Source organism: Schistocerca cancellata, chromosome 9 (assembly GCF_023864275.1).
Source record: "Schistocerca cancellata isolate TAMUIC-IGC-003103 chromosome 9, iqSchCanc2.1, whole genome shotgun sequence".
Classification (NCBI taxonomy): domain Eukaryota; kingdom Metazoa; phylum Arthropoda; class Insecta; order Orthoptera; family Acrididae; genus Schistocerca; species Schistocerca cancellata.
Window position 1 is genome coordinate 504,761,650 of NC_064634.1, and position 25,985 is coordinate 504,787,634.

At 46.1% G+C, this 25,985-nt stretch overlaps 1 protein-coding gene and 1 pseudogene across 2 annotated transcripts in view; one reads left to right on the plus strand and one right to left on the minus strand.

The window, feature by feature from the left end:
- Nucleotides 1–25,985, minus strand: part of LOC126100558 (D-xylose transporter) — a 384,842-nt gene that overhangs the window by 132,373 nt on the left and 226,484 nt on the right. The gene's annotated exons all lie outside the window — the stretch shown is intronic.
- LOC126102208 (5S ribosomal RNA) lies at nucleotides 10,790–10,907 on the plus strand (annotated as a pseudogene).

Consider the following 25,985-nt stretch of genomic DNA (forward strand, 5'->3'; position numbering starts at 1 on the left):
CTAGGGACAGAAATGGCGCAGAGGAAGCATGTACCGTAACGGGTAGCTACCCTCACTGGTGATTGATTTCTTTTCTGAGAAGAAGATACAGGTAGCAGTAACGGTGTACCGGGAATTGCTTCATTGTTCATTCTAACGCTCACAGTACTCGGACACAGCATATGGAAAACAAATGTGGCATTCGAGATTGATAGATGTGAAAAAATATTTTTCGCTGTGATTGCAGTGAAAACAGAAGCAAGGAACCGCATGGACGTGAAGCGTGTTTTATGATGTGTACTGACAGAACAAACCAAATATAAATAAAAGAACGTGCAGCAACCAATTGCCTCATTTACTCATTAGCTGTTCGTTCAATAAAACTACCACAAAAAGGAAATATTTATCTTTCATCATTTTAAAAGTGTTCAAAGCAAATTGCAGAAGTGATCAAAGCAAATGCATTTTCATTGTAAAGCTTACTTAGGCTCTAATGTTGATGGAAAGGGGATCGGGGGCTGGGGCAATTGCTAATATCTGATTGCATTCAGGATCCAAAGAAGAGCGGCGCGTATCGTCACAGGGTTATTTGGTAAGCGTGATAGCTTTACGGAGTAGGAAACTCAAGTGGCAGACTCTGCAAGAGAGGCGCTCTGCATCGCGGTGTAGCTTGCTGTCCAGGTTTCGGGAGGTTGCGTTTCTGGATGAGGTATCCAATATATTGCTTCCCCTTACTTATACCTCCCGAGGAGATCACGAATGCAAAATTAGAGAGATTCGACTGCGCACGGGAGCTTTCCGGCAATCGTTCTTTCCGCGAACCATACGCGACTGGAACAGGAAAGGGAGGTAATAACAGCGACACGTACAGTGCCCCCCCCACACACCGTTGGGTGGCTTGCGGAGTATCAATGTAGATGCAGATGTAATGATGTCAGAATGGTTGGGAGCCACTGACTAGGTTAATACGGGGGTGGCACCCAAGTGCAAGCGGAGTTACACGGTTCACAAACACTTAGGAAAGCTTTTGCTAAGTTTCACACGAATAACACTACACGCGAAAAATTGGGGTTGATGTATTTCGTACCGGGGAGAGGAAGGGGAGGGGGGGGGGGGGAGGTGATAAGAAATCGGCCACTCCTTAAAGTAAACACGCCAGGTTCTTCATAATCAGGCCGAAATACTAAATGTCTTTTTCCAAAGCTGTTTCACAGAGGAAGACTGCACTGTAGTTCCTTCTCTAGATTGTCGCACAGATGACAAAATGGTAGATATCGAAATAGACGACAGAGGGATAGGGAAACAATTAAAATCGCTCAAAAGAGGAAAGGCCGCTGGACCTGATGGGATACCAGTTCGATTTTACACAGAGTACGCGAAGGAACTTGCCCCGCTTTTGCAGCGGTGTACCGTAGGTCTCTAGAAGAGCGCAGCGTTCCAAAGGATTGGAAAAGGGCACAGGTCATCCTCGTTTTCAAGAAGGGACGTCGAACAGATGTGCAGAACTATAGACTTGTATCTCTAACGACGATCAGTTGTAGAATTTTGGAACACGTATTATGTTCGAGTATAATGACTTTTCTGGAGACTAGAAATCTACTCTGTAGGAATCAGCATGGGCTACGAAAAAGACGATCGTGTGAAACCCAGCTCGCGCTATTCGTCCACGAGACGCAGAGAGCCATAGACACGGGTTCCCAGGTAGCCGTGTTTCTTGACTTCCGCAAGGCGTTCGATACAGTTTCCCACAGTCGTTTAATGAACAAAGTAAGAGCATATGGACTATCAGACCAATTGTGTGATTGGATTGAAGAGTTCCTAGATAACAGAACGCAGCAAGTCATTACGAAGTAAGAGTGATTTCAGGTGTGCCACAGGGGAGTGTCATAGGACCGTTGCTATTCACAATATACATAAATTACCTTGTGGATGACATCGGAAGTTCACTGAGGCTTTTTGCGGATGATGCTGTGGTATATCGAGAGGTTGTAACAATGGAAAATTGTACTGAAATGCACGAGGATCTGCAGCGAATTGACGCATGGTGCAGGGAATGGCAATTGAATCTCAATGTAGACAAGTGTAATGTGCTGCGAATACATAGAAAGAAAGATCCGTTATCATTTAGCTACAATATAGCAGTTAATTCCATAAATTATCTGGGAGTACGCATTAGGAGTGATTTAAAATGGAATGATCATATTAAGTTGATCGTCGGTAAAGCAGATGCCAGACTGAGATTCATTGGAAGAGTCCTAAGGAAATGCAATCCGAAAACAAAGGAAGTAGGTTACAGTACGCTTGTTCGCCGACTGCTTGAATACTGTTCACCAGTGTGGGATCCGTACCAGATAGGGTTGATATAAGAGGTAGAGAAGATCCAACGGAGAGCAGCGCGGTTCGTTACAGGATCATTTAGTAATCGCGAAAGCGTTACGGAAATGATACATAAACTCCAGTGGAAGATTCTGCAAGAGAGACGCTCAGTAGCTCGGTACGGGCTTTTGTTGAAGTTTCGAGAACATACCTGCACCGAAGAGTCAAGCAGTATATTGCTCCCTCCTGCGTATATCTCGCGAAGAGACCATGAGGATAAGATCAGAGAGATTAGAGCCCACACAGACGCATACCGACACTCCTCCTTTCCACGAACAGTACGAGACTGGAATGGAAGGGAGAACCGATAGAGGTACTCAAGGTACCCTCCGCCACACACCGTCAGGTAGCTTGCTGGGTATGGATGTAGATGTAGATGTAGATCACGCAGACCCTGCGCCGATGCGGAGACAAAGACACAAGAAGAATAAGAAGACTTCTCAAAACACGTGTTACAGATCGCTGCTGCAGTGCAGTCGACAATGCGTTAACTATCTCTGCAACACCAGGGTGCCAACAGTTGGTCATTTCTCGAAAAAAAAAATAAAAGATAACATGCCGCCAACTTCAAGCCGAAAGTAAAACCTTAAGAAATTGTATTGCGTTTTAACCGGTTTCGTTTGATTTACCCTCGTTGCGCTCGTGTGCACTAACAAGGGAACCTCCCCATCGCACCCCCCTCAGATTTAGTTATAAGTTGGCACAGTGGATAGGCCTTGAAAAACTGAACATAGGTCGATCGAGAAAACAGGCAGAAGTTGTGTGGAACTATGAAGAAAACAAGCAAAATATGCAAACTGAGTAGTCTATGCGGATGATAGGCAACATCAAGATTAATGTGAGCCAACGAGCGCCGTGGTCCCGTGGTTAGCGTGAGCAGCTGCGGAACGAGAGATCCTTGGTTCAGGTCTTCCCTCGAGTGAAAAGTTAAATTTTTATTTTCAGACAATTATTATCTGTCCGTCCGTTGTCCGTCCGATGCGAGGTAACTGCGCCGTAGTATGGGGACGCTACACCTAAACAAACATCGAAAGACACTTATTTGGGAGTGATTATCACATCCACAAGAAAACCTAAATCGGTCAAGGTAGAAGAATGTTTTTACCCATTCGCCAAGTGTACAAGTTAGGTCGGTCGACAACATATTCCTGTCATGTGACGCACATGCCGTCACCAGTGTCGTATAGAATATATCAGACGTGCTTTCCTGTGGAGGAATCGGTTGACCTATGACCTTGGGATCAAATGTTTTCGGTTCTCATTGGAGATGCACGTCCTTTCGTCTACTAATCGCACGGTTTTGCGGTGCGGTCGCAAAACACAGACACTAAACTTATTACAGTGAACAGAGACGTCAAAGAACGAACGGACAGATCATAACTTTGCGAAAATATAGCAAACATTTCACTCGAGGGAAGACTTGAACCAAGGACCTCTCGTTCCGCAGCTGCTCACGCTAACCACAGGACCACGGCGCTCCTGAGCTCACATTCTCCTTGATGTTACCTATCTTGCGCATGGACTACTCAGTTTGTATATTTTGCTTATTTTTTTCATAGTTCCACACAACTTCTTCCTGCTGTCTCGATTGATCTGTTTTTCAAGGCCTATCCACTGTGCCAACTTATAACTAAATCTGAGGGGGGTGCGATGGGGAGGCTCCCTTGTAAGAGCCTCGGCAGCCTCGAGGAGTGACTGACTGCTCGTTGGTCCAGATTCCGAGTCCACAAGCGCTAGAGCAGCTAGTGCGTTGTCCGCAGCGCGGGGTGGGCTGTTTGCACTGGCTGCAGCAACCTGGAGGGGGCGCAGCGGCTGGGCAGACACGTGCCCGCGTCTTGTCAGCTCAGTTCCGCTTTGGCGATTGTAGAGCGGACCGCGAGGTCATGCAGCACAGCTGACGCAACGTGTTCGCTTTACGGGGGCTGAGCAGCAAATGTTGGCAAACGAGCCGTGTCAGCGATGGCAACTTTATTACCGAGATGTGGTTCGCGATCTCGCCTGCAAGTAGCTCTTAAAACGGCAGTATCAAGAAGAGGCAAGAGGGCGTGGGCAAACGTGAGAGGGGGGACGGGCGTGTGTTTGCTGTCTGTGACATTCGAGAAGCACAGAGTGGCCGAAACTAGAAGAAAAGTTACTATAATTGTACGTCCAGAAACCAATACATATTGAGATATGGTCCGTTTTACTCGCGATGAGTAATGTGTAGCATTTGGTGGTGTAGGCAGAATTCACGAGAGATGGCATAGTAAATTGCCAAAATACATCTACATCTACATGATTACTCTGCAATTCACATTTCAGTGCTTGGCAGAGGGTTCATCGAACCACAATCATACTATCTCTCTACTATTCCACTCCCGAACAGCGCGCGGAAAAAACGAACACCTAAACCTTTCTGATCGAGCTCTGATTTCTCTTATTGTGATGATCATTCCTACCTATGTAGGTTGGGCTCAACAAAATATTTTCGCATTCGGAAGAGAAAGTTGGTGACTAACATTTCGTAAATAGATCTCGCCGCGACGAAAAACGTCTTTGCTTTAATGACTTGCATCCCAGCTCGCGTATCATATCTGCCACACTCTCTCCCCTATTACGTGATAATACAAAACGAGCTGCCCTTTTTTGCACCCTGTCGATGTCCTCCGTCAATCCCACCTGGTAAGGATCCCACACCGCGCAGCAATATTCTAACAGAGGACGAACGAGTGTAGTGTAAGCTGTCTCTTTAGTGGACTTGTTGCGTCTTCTAAGTGTCCTGCCAATGAAATGCAACCTTTGGCTCGCCTTCCCCACAATATTATCTATGTGGTCTTTCCAACTGAAGTTGTTCGTAATTTCAACACCCAGGTACTTAGTTGAATTGACAGCCTTGAGAATTGTACTATTTATCGAGTAATCGAACTCCTCTCACTTTTCGTTATTTAGCGTCAACTGCCACTTGCCACACCATACAGCAATCTTTTCTAAATCGCTTTGCAACTGATACTGGTCTCCGAACGACCTTACTAGACGGTAAATTACAGCATCATCTGCGAACAACCTAAGAGAACTGCTCAGATTGTCACCCAGGTCAGTTATATAGATCAGCAACAGTAGAAGTCCCAGGACGCTTCCCTGGGGATCGCCTGATACCACTTCAATTTTACTCGATGATTTGCCGTCTATTACCACGAACTGCGACCTTTCTGACAGGAAATCACGAATCCAGTCGCACAACTGAGACGATACCCCATATTCCCGCAGCTTGATTAGAAGTCGCTTGTGAGGAACGGTGACAAAAGCTTTCCGGAAATCTAGAAATACGGAATCAACTTGAGATCCCCTGTCGATAGCGGCCATTACTTCGTGCGAATAAAGAGCTAGCTGCGTTGCACAAGAACGATATTTTCTGAAACCATGCTGATTACGTATCAATAGATCGTTCCCTTCGAGGTGATTCATAATGTATGAATACAATATATGCTGCAATATAGGTGTGGGCAGACGCAAATCCTAGGGCAAACGTGGATACATCAGGATCGCTTCAGCATCGATGTATGGGCGGGAATTGTCGGTGGCAGACTCTTAGTACCACACACGTTACCAAACAAAGTAACACGTGTTGTGTACCGCCGATGACTGCGCTGCGAATTACTAGCGCTATTGGGAAATGTTACCTTTGTAAATAATAGATTTCAGCTATTAGTCGTTCTTTGGAATTTTTATTGCCAGGTCTAGTATTCAATGAACTCTGTACAAAGCCAGACCAACAGGACCAAAAAAGGATAGTGCATTGAGAATGTCTAGTTTCAAGCTGAAATCTAGACCTGCCAATAAAAATTCCAAAGGACGACTGATAGCTGAAATCTGTTATCTACAAATCAAAATATCGGTCGCTGCGTGCAACAGCCTCTGAATGGAGGGTAACCTGATGAAACGTTACCTTTGCAGAAGGAACGACTGTGGTATACGGATGCACTAATAGGCACCGTCCAACTATCTACGGATTGGTCGAGGGGGTCCGGTAACGTGGACTCTGTCTCCCCGTTCACCGGATCCGAATCCGTTGGATTTTTGGCTGTGGTGACATTTAAAGGCATTAGTGTTTGCCCAATACATTGGTTTTATGCAAGCGTTGCAGGAGCAGGTCAGCAACCCGTGTGACGCAATCCGAATGGAGGAGTGCGCGATTCAGTGCGGGGACTGATGAGCTCAGCAGTTAAGTCCCACAGTGCTCAGAGCCATTTGATTCACTGCGAAGAGTGGCTGGGGACGTGTCAAGATGCGTGATGACCACACGCTGCCCTGCCTATGGTGTCTGCTTCTACGCAACACACAGATCGGAATGAGCTGATAGATTGGCCGTTTCTCAACATATATTCGACGTATTACTCTCTTCTAGTTTTCACCAGTAACACCCCCTGTAGGAATATGTGGCACTTTTTTTTAAAACAACTTGTATAATGTAATGAGTTATTTTTTTTCTTCGCAGTGAATCAAATGGCTCTGAGCACTATGGGACTTAACTGCTAAGTTCATTAAAACAACTTGTATAATGTAATGAGTAGACTGCCAATGGCAAGGAAAGCGTTTCTGAAGAAGAGAAATCTGTTAACATCGAGTATAGATTTAAGTGTCAGGAAGTCATTTATGAAAGTATTTGTATGGAGTGTAGCCATGTATGGAAGTGAAACATGGACGGTAAATAGTTTGGACAAGACGAGAATAGAAGCTTTCGAAATGTGGTGCTACAGAAGAATGCTGAAGATTAGATGGGTAGATCACATAACTAATGAGGAAGTATTGAATAGGATTGGGGAGAAGAGAAGTTTGTGGCGCAACTTGACCAGAAGAAGGGATCGGTTGGTAGGACATGTTCTGAGGCGTCAAGGGATCACCAATTTAGTATTGGAGGGCAGCGTGGAGGGTAAAAATCGTAGGGGGAGACCAAGAGATGAATACACTAAGCAGATTCTGAAGGATGTAGGTTGCAGTAGGTACTGGGAGATGAAGAAGCTTGCACAGGATAGAGTAGCATGGAGAGCTGCATCAAACCAGTCTCAGGACTGAAGACCACAACAACAACAACAATGTAATGAGGAATATGGCAGAGCACAGAAGAGCACGTGATTGAATATGAGATGTCAGATTTATGACACTGCGACAAGATTTTGACAGAGTACGAGAAGCCTAAATCGATACCTCTGGGGTGGTTAACATTCCCTCAGGACTATTGTGACTCTTGGGAGCACACTAACCATGACAAAACTATTCCATGTGGTAGGCAAAATGTATGTCACAGGCGAAGAACCTCCAGACACCCAGTGGAATGTAAGGGTTCAGTTTCCAATGACGGCCGGTAGTGACAGGTCTGAATGTTACCGAACCGCCAGTTTAATAACTCAAGGTTGCAATAAATAATTTCGGTTCCGATGAAATGTAGAAATCCGAGAGATATTACTAACCCAACAAAGCATCACAGAAAATAGGTTAAAAAATGAAAACCTAAATTTTAGCATTTCAAGTATTAGAAAAATCACTTTACGGTGTTGACTGGAATATGGCCTTTCAATTTTAAACGTAGCAGTGATAAAATACAGGAAGCGATAAGAAAAAGTTAAGTACAAGTTGTGCAGAAAGCAGACTGCAGCTCTAGTAGTCGAAAGATATGGAAACGAAGGGAATGGCCGGCCGGAGTGGCCAAGCGGTTATAGGCACTACAGTCTGGAACCGCGCGACGGCTACGGTCGCAGATTCGAATGCTGCCTCGGGCAAGGATGTGTGTGATGTCCTTAGGTTAGTTAGGTTTAAGTAGTTCTAAGTTCTAGGGGACTGATGCCCTCAGAAAAGTCCCATAGTGCTCACAGCCATTTTTTTTGAAGGGAATGATACAGTGTTGTATCCCGTTCCCAAACGCTAGTAAATCTGAACATTGTGCAAGCAGTAAAGGAAACCAAGGAGAAATTTGTAGGGGGAAATAAACTTCAGGGAGAAGAAATTAAACAATTAGGTAATGCGACATACACTACTGGTCATTAAAATTGCTACACCAAGAAGAAATGGAGATGATAAACGGGTATTCATTGGAGAAATATGTTATACTAGAACTGACACGTGATTACATTTTCACGCAATTTGGGTGCATAGATCCTGAGAAATCAGTACCATTCCATTTGGCTCTGAGCACTATAGGACTTAGCATCTGTGGTCATCAGGCCCATAGAACTTAGAACTACTTAAACCTAACTAACCTAAGGACATCACACACATCCATGCCCGAGGCAGGATTCGAACCTGCGACCGTAGCAGTCGCGCGGTTCCGGACTGCGCGCCTAGAACCGCTAGACCACCGAGGCCGGCCAGAAATCAGTACCCAGAACAACCACCTCTGGCCGTAATAACGGCCTTGATACGCCTGGGCATTGAGTCAAACAGAGCTTGGATGGCGTGTACAGGTACAGCTGCCCATGCAGCTTCAACACGATACCACAGTTCATCAAGAGTAGTGACTGGCGTATTGTGACGAGCCAGTTCCTCGGTCACCATTTACCAGATGTTTACAATTGGTGAGATATCTGGATAATGTGCTGGCCAGGGCAACAATCGAACATTTTCTGTATCCAGAAAGGCCCGTACAGGACCTGTAACAAACGGTCCTGCATTATCCTGCTGAAATGTATGGTTTTGCAGGGAATGAATGTAGGGTAGAGTCACGGGCCGTAACACACCTGAAATGTAACGTCCACTGTTCAAAGTACCGTCAATGTGAACAAGAGGCGACCGAGACGTGTAACCAATGGCACCCCATACCATCACGCCGGGTGATACGCCGGTATGGTGATGACGAATACACGCTTCCAATGTGCGTTCACCGCGATGTCGCCAAACACGGATGCGACCATCATCATGCTGCAAACAGAACCTGGATTCATCCGAAAAATGACGCTTTGCCATTCGTGCACGCAGGTTCGTCGTTGAGTACACCATCGCAGGCGCTCTTGTCTGTGATGCAGCGTCAAGGGTAACCACAGCCATGGTCTCCGCGCGGGCTGCGAACGTCGTCGAACTGTTCGTGCAGATGGTTGTTGTCTTGCGAACGTCCCCATCTGTTTACTCAGAGATCGAGACGTGGCTGCACGATCCGTCATAGCGATGCGGATAAGATGCCTGTCATCTCGACTGCTAGTGATACGAGGCCGTTTGGATCCAGCACGGCGTTCAGTATTACCCTCCTGAACCCACCGATACCATATTCTGCTAACAGTCATTGGATCTCGACCAACGCGAGCAGCAATGTCGCGATACGATAATCCGCAGTCGCGATAGGCTACAATCCGACCTTTATCAAAGTCGGGGACGTGATGGTACGCATTCCTGCTCCTTACACGAGGCATTACAACAATGTTTCACCAGGCAACGCCGGTCAACTGCTGTTTGTGTATGAGAAATCGGTTGGAAACTTTCCTCATGTCAGCACGTTGTAGGTGTCGCCACCCACGCCAACCTTGTGTGAATGCTCTGAAAAGCTAATCATTTGGATATCACAGCATCTTCTTCCTGTCGGTTAAATTTCGCGTCTGCAGCACGTCATCTTCGTGGTGTAGCAATTTTAATGGCCAGTGGTGTATGTTACTCTGTCAGAGACATTAAAGAAGTTCGAAGATCATTTGAACGGAATCGATAGTGTTTTTAACAGACGTTATAAATTTAAAGTCAACACAAGAAAGTCGAAGGTAATAGAATGTAATTCAATTACAGGGATTTGACAAAATGCCTAAGTACAGGTAGTGTACGGTCTTAAAGGGAATGTTGTACCATCCGGCCTGCAAAATTGTGGCTTCAGGTAACGATGGTGCAGGTGGATAGCGATTACGTAGTCTCCTCTTCAAATGTAAACAACAAAGGCTCAATAATAAGAGAGGTCGTGACTGTGGTGAGCAGGGGAGGTGCGACAGTTCATCCCCGCGTTCACAGAACGCGCCCTGGGACAACACGAGCTGCGTGTTTCAAAAATGGTTCAAATGGCTCTGAGCACTATGCGACTTAACTTCTGAGGTTATCAGTCGCCTAGAACTTAGAACTAATTAAACGTAACTAACCTAAGGACATCACACACATCCATGCCCGAGGCAGGATTGGAACCTGCGACCGTAGCGGTCGCTGGGCTCCAGACTGTAGCGCCTAGAAGCGCACGGCCACTCCGGCCGGCAGCTGTGTGGACAGGAGCCACTGTGAAACAAACACTGTACCGTGGGACGGACCTGATCAGCCGAAATGGTCATATAATTTTTGACAGTAATGGGACATTACATTGGACCCATGGAATTCCACGATACGGCTGCCCAAATCACAATCGCGCCATGTTTCAGTCTTGGGTCGCAATCTCGGCCAGAAGTTTAAAACAGTGCGAAGCAAGACTTATTCGACCAAATGACTGTGTTACGGCCCTTTGGACAACGGCCTTGCCGCAGTGGATACGCCGGTTCCCGTCAGATCACCGAAGTTAAGCGCTGTCGGGCGTGGCCGGCACTTGGATGGGTGACCATCCGGGCCGCCATGCGCTGTTGCCATTTTTCTTGGTGCACTCAGCCTCGTGATATCAATTGAGGAGCTACTCGACCGAATAGTAGCGGCTCCGGTCAAAGAAAACCACCATAACGACCGGGAGAGCGGTGTGCTGACCACACGCCCCTCCTATCCGCTTCCTCATCTGAGGATGGTCCCGAGGGGCCACTTGCGGCCTGAAGACGGAGTGCTTGCGGCCCTTTAGATTGTTGATTCCAGCTCGCCCTGCAGTTCCCTACTTGTGAAACTCACTTCGCGTTGTTTTGGTTCTGACAGGGTTCACGACCGCAACATTCAGTCCTGCAGTGACTTTTGCAGTTGTCGTTCTGTTATTTTTCGTCACAGTCCTCTTCAAAGACAGTCTGTCACGATCACTCAACACACACTTTCATCCGCGTTGTCACTTAACCAGCGGGTCACGTTTTTCCGATTTCCCAGTTTCCTGGGTTCGATTCCCGGCGCGGTCAGGGATTTTCTCTGCCTCGTGATGACTGGGTGTTGTGTGATGTCCTTAGGTTAGTTAGGTTTAAGTAGTTCTAAGTTGTAGGGGACTGATGACCGTAGATGTTAAGTGTCATAGTGCTCAGAGCCATTTGAACCATTTGAACCCAGTATCCTGTCTGAGTCTTCTTTACGATGCCTCTTGAAACACCAAACACCTCGGCTACTTTGTTTACTGAGTCACCCACCATACGAACACCAACAAATTGCTCATCTTCGAATTCATTTAGCTCCGGCGTAAACCACAGCTGCACAGAGCACCGAGAATAAAACCCAGAACTCCCTGCCTACTAGACAGGAACGCTGACCGTTACATCAATGCTGTACGGTAAGTGCAGTGCCCTCCCAAGCTGGAAATGTGAAGTGAAATTTGTGTTGGGGAGGGCAGTGGATTTAGGTTGTCCGTGCGGCAATGTTAACCAAAGTGCTGCTGCAGTGGTGTAATGGTCAGTTTGCCTGTCTCGTAAGTAGGGAGTCCTGGGATCAAGACCCGGCCGTGGCATAGAATTTTAGTTCATTTCTTCAGCTTCCATCATTATCATAAATTTAAATGTTGTGAAATCAGTCCCGAAGGTATTTGCATGGAGCGTAGCCCAATATGGTCTGAAACGTGAACGATAAACAGTACAGATAGGAGGAGAACATAAGTTTATGAAGTGTGGTGCTAGGTAAGAAGGATGTCGACTAAGTGCTTAGGTTGGAGAAATGGTGAAGAGGCACTCAATTATATCCGGACTGTATGGTGGATGCCTAAGGGCTTCTCAGCGAAACTTCTGCAACGTAGTAGTCTAAACAACGTTGGCATCGATTTTATACAGGCCACATTACTCTATACAATCTACCAGAAAATTGTATGTATTACTTACTTTCTCATTTCAAAATTTTCAGTATGATGCCTTATGTTGATTCAAAATGTGATAGCAGCAAGCTTCGACCAATAATCATGGCTTGGAGACAATGCAATTTCCCTTAGAGTGGCCATTTTCCCCACGTTCCCCTAATAGAGCGTTACTCTCTCCATCTCATACATTCGCAAAACATGTGTGAGTATTCCAATAGCTGAGGAAAGAATGTACAGTACTCCCTACATTCTATTCGAGACAGATGTAACTCATTCACAGAGAGTCGGCGTCATTTTAATAGAAAAGTCAGCATGGTCTTCTGGCACCCGTCCAACTGGCGACGAAGATTGGACGCACTGAAACCAAGCTTTCAGTCGATTCTTTCGGGCAACCTCTGGGCACATCGTCTGACAACCGATTTTCGGATACGACTATCACCTAACTTTCTGGAACTGGCCACTGACTTGGAAATCTGACTATGTGTTTGAAGTGTTTCTGGTTTTGTTCACCGGTATTGATTTGAGCTCGCGTTAATAATTGTCGTTGGTATGTTCGCTTTATACGGCATCTTCAACTACCGAGCTGGCGTCGGTTTCCACAAGCTACTCGTTTTACGACAATGGCCAGCCCACTATCCATTTCATAATCATTGACCCCTGACTTTGAGATCATATTCTGGCCACATCGCATGACCAACATCGATGCGTTATACCTACCTTGCCGGAAGTTGGAAATATATAGTTTTATTTGGTGTATGAATATTACATTTCAGTTGAAAAGGGGGTGGCATACGCGGTAAAATTTAAGATAAAGCGTACTTTTTCGATCAACTTTCTGCGAGTGTCAAATATGAATGGTCATAGAAGTCAGACCGCAATTATGAGAAAAACGTCTTTGCACAGTTTAAAGATACAACCATACCCGACTTCCAGACCAATTGTTGTTGCTTTCCAATTAGTCTTCTTGTCCTAATAATGGTGGGTGTAGGTCGCTGCAATTCGCCTAATGGTGATACATATAAACAAGACGAAAAGTGTATATGCAAGCTCTGCCGTTGCCTTTCACAGCTGTTATATATTTGTGCCCGTAAATCTACATAAAGCGCTGTCCGCCCCTGGTAGCTAAGTGGTCAGCGCGTCGGAATGTCATACCTAACGGACCGGGTACGATTCCCGGTTGCGTCGGAGATTTTTTTCCGCTCAGGGACAGGTGCTGTCTTGTCCTTATCATCATAATTTCATCCCCATCGACACGCAAGTCGCCGAAGTGGCGTCAACTCGAAAGACTTGCACCAGGCGAGCGGTCTACCCCGCGAGAGGCCCTAGCCACACGGCATTTCCATTTTACATAAAGTGCTAATACCGCATCTTTAATTTATTTTCTTTTGCTTTTTTATGCTCCACGTGCTCGTCTGTGGCATGTTTCCGGACCTCTGAACAGTATTTCCACTTCACTATCCATTGTTGCAGTGTTCACATCGCGGCTTCCTGTCAGATAGGAAACAATCGCGCTCCCACTCGTATATTTTTCTGTGCGTGTGAGACGATGCTCGTAACATAATTAGTTGCCTTGGACTTGTATGAAACAATGCATCAGTTACGGAGCTGTGGAAAAGTCTATAGTGGACAGTGCGCGTGCTTACTTTAGGCCAAAAGAGAACAGGGCGTGAGCAGTTTCTTATCGTAGCCAGTAAAGAGAATTTCTGAACGTCTCGGTTTTGTTGAAAGTGCAGTAAGCGAATTTTTGTATCACGAAGGAAAGAGTTCTGGCAAGCGACAGAAGTTTGTATTCGGCGAATTTACACAGGGAGTTGAAAAATGCACGAGTTCTACGAGGATAAGTAGTTTCCAACATTGGCAGTTGAAGACTGAAGTGGACGATTTTTCTGACATGGGTGAAACAACACTTTGCCGCGCTATTCCAAAACTGGGCTTGAGATGCAACAAAAAGACTGTGCTGATGGAAAATAACCAAGGAGCAGGAAAAAGAGATGAGTTCTTGCGGAAAATGATGCACTTGCGCAACACTGGATGGACTAATTATTACACTGATGAGAGATTCCAGAAAGTTTTGTTGACAGAAGCAAAAAATACCTTATTCTCCAGAAAATGTATGCGATTATCACAGAGAAAGTGTTCAAGGGTGGAAGGGAGGAATTCGAACATGCCACATTGGGAACGAACATGGATCCGTGCAAAATGCTGGCTCATGTTTCATTCGTCAAAAAGGTGGTGCACATTATCACTCTGAAATGATCCCGACACTACGAATAGTGGTGTAAGAGCGTTAACTAAAAATTACCAAACAGATCTGCTATTGTTTTAGCTCGCAAGGGGAAGGCCTCAGACACGGCCAACCGATTCGGCTCAAATTTCGCAGGTCGCTTGTGTACAACCTAAAACGAAGGAATCTGAGATATTTTGGATCAACACCCACTAAATTTTGAGAAAATCACCCCTAAAGGTTATGACGAGCAATCGACTCAAAATTGGAGGTATCGATAGATAACTGTAAATAGAGCATTTTTCATCATCAGGTATGGGGTCTGCAAACGCAAACTTTTTCAGAAATCGAGGAAAGAAACTTTAACAAATGCCGCTTTTGTACCCACATGATAAACACGTTTCTCCAACAGCACCGATAGCGCAACGGCCAGGGTAACTGGCTGAGAATCGGAGAAATGGGGTTGGAATCTCGAAGAAACCTACCAGCAGTTATTCTTTTCATTTGCATTTTCCATATCTCAATTGATAGGGATAGGAGGGTTAATAAGGTAAGTTAATCAATAAGCAATGATAATAATAGGGTAGGCAAACTAATTCCCCAAACGCCGTGAGTTAGTAAAATATTAAACTTTTAAGTCTTGTCACATGAAAACAACTCCGAGTAAGAGTGCTGCGAATTCCTCACGAGGGATCACAGATAGCCAACTGCGCGACGCTTGTTTACAGCGAGGCGCGGGACGGAATGCACGCGGGGAGGGTTATGTTGTCCCGATTGCCTCTTCGTTATATCATAGCTGTGAACCTGAAAAAGTGAAGGTGTCCAGCACAAGCCTTATAGAAGTCAATCGGAAAGAGTTGTTTTCCGTCATTAGGCTGCCGCGAACCTCGCGGATACATGTAGTGATTTTCCCATCGTTAATGCGCCGAATGAAATACGTTTTGTGAATGAATACAGTAATCTTCCGTAAGTAACATATGACGAGTACTGTATGTAGTTTGTAGTAATTAGCTCGTCTGTTTATGCCGTAGTAACTAGTTATTGTTTGTAGCGTCGTATCTTTCAGGTGCATAATCTGAATAATGGAGGATGTTCACCCGTCGACTAGCGCTGTAATACACTCCTGGAAATTGAAATAAGAACACCGTGAATTCATTGTCCCAGGAAGGGGAAACTTTATTGACACATTCCTGGGGTCAGATACATCACATGATCACACTGACAGAACCACAGGCACATAGACACAGGCAACAGAGCATGCACAATGCCGGCACTAGTACACCTTTCGCAGCAATGCAGGCTGCTATTCTCCCATGGAGACGATCGTAGAGATGCTGGATGTGGTCCTGTGGAACGGCTTGCCATGCCATTTCCACCTGGCGCCTCAGTTGGACCAGCGTTCGTGCTGGACGTGCAGACCGCGTGAGACGACGCTTCATCCAGTCCCAAACATGCTCAATGGGGGACAGATCCGGAGATCTTGCTGGCCAGGGTAGTTGACTTACACCTTCTAGAGCACGTTGGGTGGCACGGGATACATGCGGACGTGCATTCTCCTGTTGGAACAGCAAGTTCCCTTGCCGGTCTAGGAATGGTAGAACGATGGGTTCGATGACGGTTTGGATGTACCGTGCACTATTCAGTGTCCCCTCGACGATCACCAGTGGTGTACGGCCAGTGTAGAAGATCGCTCCCCACACCATGATGCCGGGTGTTGGCCCTGTGTGCCTCGGTCGTATGCAGTCCTGATTGTGGCGCTCACCTGCACGGCGCCAAACACGCATACGACCATCATTGGCACCAAGGCAGAAGCGACTCTCATCGCTGAAGACGACACGTCTCCATTCGTCCCTCCATTCACGCCTGTCGCGACACCACTGGAGGCGGGCTGCACGATGTTGGGGCGTGAGCGGAAGACGGCCTAACGGTGTGCGGGACCGTAGCCCAGCTTCATGGAGACGGTTGCGAATGGTCCTCGCCGATACCCCAGGAGCAACAGTGTCCCTAATTTGCTGGGAAGTGGCGGTGCGGTCCCCTACGGCACTGCGTAGGATCCTACGGTCTTGGCGTGCATCCGTGCGTCGCTGCGGTCCGGTCCCAGGTCGACGGGCACGTGCACCTTCCGCCGACCACTGGCGACAACATCGATGTACTGTGGAGACCTCACGCCCCACGTGTTGAGCAATTCGGCGGTACGTCCACCCGGCCTCCCGCATGCCCACTATACGCCCTCGCTCAAACTCCGTCAACTGCACATACGGTTCACGTCCACGCTGTCGCGGCATGCTACCAGTGTTAAAGACTGCGATGGAGCTGCGTATGCCACGGCAAACTGGCTGACACTGACGGCGGCGGTGCACAAATTCTGCGCAGCTAGCGCCATTCGACGGCCAACACCGCGGTTCCTGGTGTGTCCGCTGTACCGTGCGTGTGATCATTGCTTGTACAGCCCTCTCGCAGTGTCCGGAGCAAGTATGGTGGGTCTGACACACCGGTGTAAATGTGTTCTTTTTTCCATTTCCAGGAGTGTATATAGTTGGGAGCCTGTCACAGGCGATGGCAAGCGGGAAGTTACCGACGCTGTGTTTTGGTTTGTAAAAGTGTTGCAAGACAGATGCATTATCAATTCACTACCGGAAGCAGGCAGTTCTGTTTCTGTGCGTTCCAGATTGATAGGAGCGACTATCGTCGAGCGATTTTTGGAGCTGACGAACGAAATGACTTTTGTTGACACTGAAGTACTATGCCATGAAGACGAAGCAGAAGATGATTCAGTGAAAGATATCCGGACTAGTGAAGCGCAAAATGGTCATAACACTTAGGAAATCTCCACGTCACTGGGAATACGTGCTTCATCTGTTCCCGATGAGTATTACGACCCGATTATTAGACAACTGAACTACGGCGCTATACCCCCGGAAGTAAAAGTAAAGGCGATAGCGCTAGCCAGGAATCATCCAAATTGGAACTTACAAACACTGCAAAAGAATGGCGCAACAACGCCCCCGAAAAGCAAGAAGGACTTGAAATTGTGGGAAAGTGATATCGTTAAAGGAGGGACAAGATACGACAAATACCAGGCGATAAACAAGTGGACATACGACCGATTTGTCGAATCTCGTGGTCGTAACGAGAATGTAACAAAAAGAATACTTCAGGAGTGGGCTGCAGATTCAGCGCTTCAATATACGGCCAACAAGGATTTTACGCTTGCTGCGTCATTATCTTGGGCAAGAAATTTCAAACCAGAGAATAACATTCAACAACGGCAAGTCACTAAATGCGTGTCTCATGAGGAGGTACAAAATATAGGAGATATACAGAAAGTGACGGTTCTTTTCAGCACCGAAACGGCGTCATTATGATCGGTTTTAATCGTGATTACGTGATCAACACCGATCAAACAGGATGCGAGTGTCGGGTGAACATTCGACGCACGTTATCTAATAAGGGAGAAAAACGAACCCTTATCGCAGTTGGTAGTAAAAAGAAACTAACACATTCGTACACGGCGCAATACGCCATCGCAGTCTTTGCAAAAGTGTTGCCTAAGGTTTTCCTGTGTTTACAAGAAACGAATGTTACATTTGGTCCTCGGTTTATAGAAGAGGTCCATCGTTCAACCGACTCTTTGAAAAATGTTTACATTACCTGCTCCAAATCTGGGAAACTGACGAATGCGATTTACAGAACATTTCTTGAGAATGTTTTAAAACCGTACGTTCTGATGACAAGTTTTGTCTAATATTGGATTCCTGGAGTGGACGATTTAATATTACAATATATGACACAATGTTTGTAGATGGCGAGGGTCAGCCGACTTGCACAGTAAAAGTAATACCGCCAAACTGCACACCTGTGTGCCAGCCGTGTGATGTTTATTTCTATCGCCAGGTTAAAAACTTTATTTAGGCTTCAGAATTGCAGTGTGCTTCTAGAAACTCAGCGGAAATTGCACAACCGCACGGATGCAATAACTAATCACAGAATAATTAATAACCAACTTTCAGCACCGATTTTTCAGGCAATGATATCGTATGCGTGGTACGCATCAAAATTGATTCCCGAAAAAGACATATTTTAAAATGTAAACCAAGTTTGTTTTCCACCGACTCTTCGGAAAGAACAGTGTAGCTGTCGAAAGATTGCATTCATTAGATGTTCTTGGTGCCGTGAGTATATTTGTTTCGAATGTTTATATGACAACTACCATCCATCTAGTTCGAAGAAAAATGAAGACACGTAACAGTGACTGAAAGAGCCATTGTAAAGTGACCTGGAGTTTCATTGTAGTTGTTTACTATCCCAAGAGGTTTGAGAAATTTATTTGCCTACCTTATTATTATCATTCCTTATTGATTTACTTACCTTATTAACCCTCCTATACCTATCAATTGAGATATGGAAAAATACAAACGAAAAGAAGAACATCTGCTAGGTTTCTTCGAGATTCGGACCCCGGTTCGCCGATTCCCAGCCAGTTACCTTGGCTGTTGCGCTATCGGTGGTCTTTGAGAAAAGCGTTTTTCATGTGGGTACAGAAGCAGCAGTTGTAAAAGTTTCTTACCTCGATTTCTGGAAAAGTATGCGTTTTCGGGCCCCATACCTGATGATGAAAAATGCTCTATTTACAATTATCCATCGATCCCTCCAATTTTGAGTCAATTGATCGTCATAACCTTTAGGGGTGATTTTCTCAAAATTTAGGGGGTGCTGACCCAACATATCTTAGATTCCTTCGTTTCAGGTTGTACACAAGCGACCTGCCAAATTTGAGCCGAATCGGTTGGCCGTGTCTGAGGCCTTACCCTTGTCAGACTCAACATCGCAGAGTGATAAACCTAATATCACGAAATCCATCTACGAAATGGAGAAAGGATTCTATTACTGCGTGCATGGAAATCAATACTGTAGAGCTTCCATCTAATACCACATCATATGAGGAATTTAATAAAGCTGGCCAACTGGAACACGTGCGACCGCACTTCAGGGCGGAGGAATACCTTTCGGAAAGGATATTGCGATCTGTGGACAAGAAATAAAAATTCTTTGGTTGCCTGTAGGGCACTGCGAATTGAACACCACTGAACTTATTGGACATTTGTCAAGAACAGAGTAGCAAAGGACGACAAGAATTTTAAAATAAATGAAACTTTACAGATGTGTCGCTACGCATTGGTAAGTGTTCGACAAAGTGTCTGGAGCAATTCAGTGAGTTACGTACACAAACTTGAAAGCAGTTATGCACAAAAACACAGCAGCAGAACCGTTGCTGATCCAAGTAGGCGACTGCAGTAGCAAGGAGCAGCAAGACCTGAGCCAGCAGCGAAATCCTTTAAGGTAGATTTTATTTCAGTCACCATTCATACAGCAAATTTATCCGACTAATCGACTTTTACTGCCACAGTTTGCCAAAAAAATGTACATTTATTGTGAGATGCTTGCAATCGAGCATTTGTTTGCAATTTCCCTTATTATTTCGCTTCACTCGCATCAAAAACTGTACTGGAGTGCGGCCACGAAGTTGCCGTTCCTCGCTGGTGAACAGCCGCTCATGGCGCATTACAACAGAGGCAGCGCGCCTGTTTGACTACGCCCCACCACAGCCTCGCACGTATTGCAGGTAATAACATAATTGCTTTACAAGCTGTAAAATAAAAATGTCGAGGATTCATTAGCAAAGACATACGATGTAATCGACAAAAGTGCAAGCTTAACACTAGTGCCTTCTCTGTCGCAATATCTACGAAGGTAAACGCAATCGCAGCGTCTTGCGTTTCACATTATAGCGATGAAACGAGTTATCAGAAAATAATCCGCCTGTAAATGATACAACGTTGTATCTTTAATCTGCGTAAAAGAAATTTTTCTCCTAATTACGGTACTTAAAGTTGACACGTGCCGAGGAAAGCTAGAAAAAGCACGGTTCCTCTTAAATATTAGTGCGTATTCCGCCCCCATTTCAACTAAGATGTAATACTCATACACTAGATAAAAGTAGACATTTGCACGATTCCGGAAAAAGTGTAACATATCGACGTTGGTCATGCGATGTGACCAGGATATGAGCGCTACGGTCGCGGGTTCGAATCCTACCTCGGGCATGGATGTGTGTGATGTCCTTAGGTTACAAAATTGTTAAGGCTTTCGTGGCCACTTGTTGACAAACTGCCTATTGGCTTCTGTCTCGGGTTCTTCGGCCGACGTTCATATAATGATTTTTCTGACGTTTCGCCAGCACGAGTGGCTGGCATTGTCAAAGCTTCACCCTCTATTGCCGGTGGTGAACTGGAGCCGAGCTCGCGGGCGCAGACTATATGTACCTGGGGCTTCTCTGCGGTCATTTCCGGTGCGGTTCTCCTCTTGCTACCTGGGACGGTCGTTCGCTGCAGTACGCGAAGCCAGGATCCGTTTACCTTAAGGCTTTCCTCTTTCTTGTTCAAACTGTTCGCGTGTTTTTATTATATTAGAAGTGCAACAGAGCCAAACACTCGGCGAAGTAAGGAACGAGAAAAAGAAATGTCGGGCACGGCCTTTCTGCCATACATTCCCAGAGTGACGGACAGAATCGGCCGTATATTGCGCAAACATGACGTAAAGACGATTTTCAAACCGACAAGGAAGATCCAAGAGTGTCTTAGATCGGCAAAGGAGAAAAGAGACCCACCTGCAATGTCGGGAATATACCGTATACCATGCACATGCGGAAAAGTTTATGTCGGAATGATTGGACGATCCATCAACACCAGGATCAAGGAGCATAAGCGACATTGCAGGTTGGGGCAGGTGGAGAAATCGGCCGTGGCAGAGCACGCACTGAATGAGACCGACCACGTAATAAAATTCGCCGACACGGAAGTTCTGGCTGTAGAGAAGCACTATCACACGCGCTTGTTCAGAGAAGCTGTAGAAATCCAAAAACACGCGAACAGTTTGAACAAGAAAGAGGAAAGCCTTAAGGTAAACGGATCCTGGCTTCCCGTACTGCAGCGAACGACCGTCCCAGGTAGCAAGAGGAGAACTGCACCGGAAATCACCGCAGAGAAGCCCTCGGACGTTGGTGCGCCAGGTACATATAGTCTGCGCCCGCGAGCTCGGCTCCAGTTCACCACCGGCAATGGAGGGTGAAGCTTTGACAATGCCAGCCACTCGTGCTGGCGAAACGTCAGAAAAATCATTATATGAACGTCGGCCGAAGAACCCGAGACAGAAGCCAATAGGCAGTTTGTCCTTAGGTTAGTTAGGTTTAAGTAGTTCTAAGTTCTAGGGGACTGATGACCTAAGAAGTTAAGTCCCATAGTGCTCAGAGCCATTTGAACCAGAATATGAGCTCAAAGTCAGGGGTCAGTCATTGTGAAATGGATCAAAGGAGAGTTGGCCAGAAAATAATGCACCGCATTTATTTTTTCCTCGGACGAGAACAATGCTACGAATTTGAAACGTTACACATGTGTTATTTGAAGTGTCCTGAGTGAGCACGCCAGGTTTCCGTCACTTCCTGCAGATAGCGTAGCTGCAGGACAGTCTCAAGATGGCGTCTGTAGGTGAAGTACATTACAAGCAACGAACCGTCATTGAATTTCTCACTGTAGAGTAAGAAACTGTGGGGAATATTCACAAACACTTGTGCAAAGTCTATGGAGCATCTGCTGTCGACAGAAGTACAGTTACTCGCTGGGCACGGAGGGAGAGGTCATCAGAAGCCGATTCGGCGGAGCTGCACGATTTGCAGGCCTCAGGGAGACCATCCACCTGACAGCCGTGACCTAGCCCCCTCGGGTCTCCACTTGTTTGGTCCATTAAAGGATGCCATTCGTGGAAGACATTTTGAGGACGATGGGGAAGTGATTCACACAGTGAAGCAATGGCTAACCACCAGGACAAAGATTGGTAACGGCAGGGCATACACGCCGTTTTTCCGCGCTTGAGGAAGATCACAAAATGGGATGGAGATTACGTGGAAAAATAGGGTGCATAGATAAAACACCATTCTTTCATGTGGGTAATTCTCATTATTTTTTTGGTAAACATTTTAGGAAAGCAGTGATCAATTAATTGTTATATTTTGACTAAAGTTCAGTCTTGATCACTCATGTATGTTTTAATGATATAGGTAACCGGTTTCGGTTCTTTCTACAGAACCATCATCAGACCCATGGCTCCCTTAGGATGGTAGGGAGAGCTCCGCCTACCATCCTAAGGGAGCCATGGGTCTGATGATGGTTCTGTAGAAAGAACCGAAACCGGTTACCTATATCATTAAAACATACATGAGTGATCAAGACTGAACTTTAGTCAAAATATAATTCTCATTATGTTCAATAAACAATTGTTGAAGAGGAAAACTGAGGTGCACTACTTTCTGGGCAACCCTCGTAGTTTGTAGCAGGGACCTGACGGGATACCAGTTCGATTTTACACAGAGTACGCGGAGGAACTTGCCCTCCTTCTTGCAGCGGTGTGCCGTAGGTCTCTAGAAGACGGTAGCGTTCCGAAGGATTGGAAAACGGAGCAGGTCATCCCCGTTTTCAAGAAGGGACGTCGAACAGATGTGCAGAACTATAGACCTATATCTCTAATGTCTATCAGTTGTAGAATTTTGGAACACGTATTATGTTCGAGTATAATGACTTTTCTGGAGACTAGAAATCTACTCGGCAGGAATCAGCATGGGTTTCGAAAAAGACGATCGTGTGAAACCCAGCTCGCACTATTCGTCCACGAGACTCAGACGGCCATAGACACGGGTTCCCAGGTAGATGCAGTGTTTCTTGACTTCCGCAAGGCGTTCGATACAGTTCCCCACAGTCGTTTAATGAACAAAGTAACAGCTTATGGACTATCAGCAAAAATGTGTGATTGGATTGAAGAGTTCCTAGATAACAGTTGGCAGCATGTCATTCCGAAGTAAGAGTGATTTCAGGTGTGCCGCAGGGGAGTGTCGTAGGACGGTTGCTATTCACACTATACATAAATGACCTTGTGGATAACATCGGAAGTTCACTGAGGGTTTTTGCGGATGATGCTGTGGTATATCGAGAGGTTGTAACAATGGAAAATTGTACTGAAATGCACGAGGATCTGCAGCGAATTGACGCATGGTGCAGGGAATGGCAATTGAATCTCAATGTAGACAAGTGTAATGTGCTGCGAATACATAGAAAGAAAGATCCCTTATCATTTAGCTACAATATAGCAGGTCAGCAACTGGAAGCAGTTAATTCCATAAATTATCTGGGAGTACACATTAGGAGTGATTTAAAATGGAATGATCATATAAAGTTGATCGTCGGTAAAGCAGATGCCAGACTGAGATTCATTGGAAGAATCCTAAGGAAATGCAATCCGAAAACAAAGGAAGTAGGTTACAGTACGCTTGTTCGCCGACTGCTTGAATACTGCTCAGCAGTGTGGGATCCGTACCAGATAGGGTTGATACAAGACAGAGAAGATCCAACGGAGAGCAGCGCGCTTCGTTACAGGATCATTTAGTAATCGCGAAAGTGTTAAGGAGGTGATAGATAAACTCTAGTGGAAGACTTTGCAGGAGAGACGCTCAGTAGCTCGGTACGGGCTTTTGTTGAAGTTTCGAGAACATACCTTCACCGAGGAGTCAAGCAGTATATTGTTCCCTCTTAGGTATATGTCGCGAAGAGACCCCGAGGATAAAATCAGTGAGATTAGAGCCCACGCAGAGGCATACCGACAATCCTTCTTTCCACGAACAATACGAGACTGGAATAGAAGGGAGAACCGATAGAGGTACTCAAGGTACTCTCCGCCACACACCGTCAGGTGGCTTGCGGAGTATGGATGTAGATGTAGATGTAGAACGACACAAAAGTGGAAATCTAAGCGTGATCTCGGTGCTGAGACAAAACCCTACATCTCTGAAAAGCGATTACGGGCCAACAAAGGGCGACCTTATGCTATTCTTCGTTCAGTAGTCACGTGTCCTTGCAATTTTTGCATATCACCCTATTCACCGCCTAGTGCGCTCTCGAATCTGTTTAACTTTGCCGCGCGCTTCGGAGAAATGTCAGGGGGACAGACACCAGGTTTTTGTTGTCCAGTGGGGAGCGAGAACGGCTGGCAAGCCCTTTTGCAGCGGCCCTGGCGGGTGCGGGCCACTTCCGCAGGCGGGCGCCTTGCCTCGCCCCGAGTTGCATTCCGGCGGCGCAGCGGAGGCACGGAACGCGGCGACAAAAACACTGTGTGGGCGTGGCGGGGGAGGGGTGTGGCCCGAGGCCGCACCGCCGCCGTTCCGCTCATTGCCCGGATCAGTACTCTCTTTCATTCCGGAACGATCTGGGGTCGTTTGGTTCATCAGCGCCTGCAGACGCTTCCTTTGGACGTCGACTCCGAAAGGTCAGACGGCAGGACTGGCAATTTGATGCAGAGGCAACAGAAAAAGCATGCGAAGTTCAGAAGAACGCGAAATCCCGAAGATTGGCTAAAATTTACAGACGCGCGCAATTTGGCACGGACTTCAATGCGAGATGCCTTTAATAGGTTCCACAACGAAACATTGTCTCGAAATTTGGTAGAAAATACGAAGAAATACTGGTCGTATGTAAAGTACACAAGCGGCAAGACGCAGTCAATACCTTCGCTGCGCAGAGCCGATGGTACTGTTACCGATGACTGTCCCGCTAAAGCGCAGTTATTGAACGCAGTTTTCCGAAATTCCTTCACCAGGGAAGACGAATGGAATATTCCAGATTTGAAACACGAACAGCTGCTAGCATGAGTTTCTTAGAAGTATATACCTTAGGGGTTGCGAAACAAGTCAAATCGCTTGATACGGGCAAGTCTTCAGGTCCAGATTGTATACCGATTAGGTTCCTTTCAGATTACGCTGATACAATAGCTCCCTACTTAGCAATCATATACAACCGCTCGCTCACCGATAGACCTGTACCTACAGATTGGAAAATTGCGCAGGTCGCATCAGTGTTTAAGAAGGGTAGTAGGAGTAATCCATTGAACTACAGACCTATATCACTGACGTCGCTTTGCAGTAGGGTTTTGGAGCATATACTGTATTCAAACATTATGAATCACCTCGAAGAGAACGATTTATTGATACGCAATCAGCATGGTTTCAGAAAACATCGTTCATGTGCAACGCAGCTAGCTCTTTATTCGCACGAAGTAATGGCCGCTATCGACAGGGGATCTCAAGTTGATTCCGTATTTCTAGATTTCCGGAAAGCTTGTCACACCGTTCCTCACAAGCGACTTCTAATAAAGCTGCGGGAATATGGGGTATCGTCTCAGTTGTGCGACTGGATTCGTGATTTCCTGTCAGAAAGGTCGCAGTTCGTAGTAATAGACGGCAAATCATCGAGTAAAATTGAAGTGGTATCAGGCGATCCCCAGGGAAGCGTCCTGGGACCTCTGCTGTTGCTGATCTATATAACTGACCTGGGTGACAATCTGAGCAGTTCTCTTAGGTTGTTCGCAGATGATGCTGTAATTTACCGTCTAGTAAGGTCGTTCGGAGACCAGTATCAG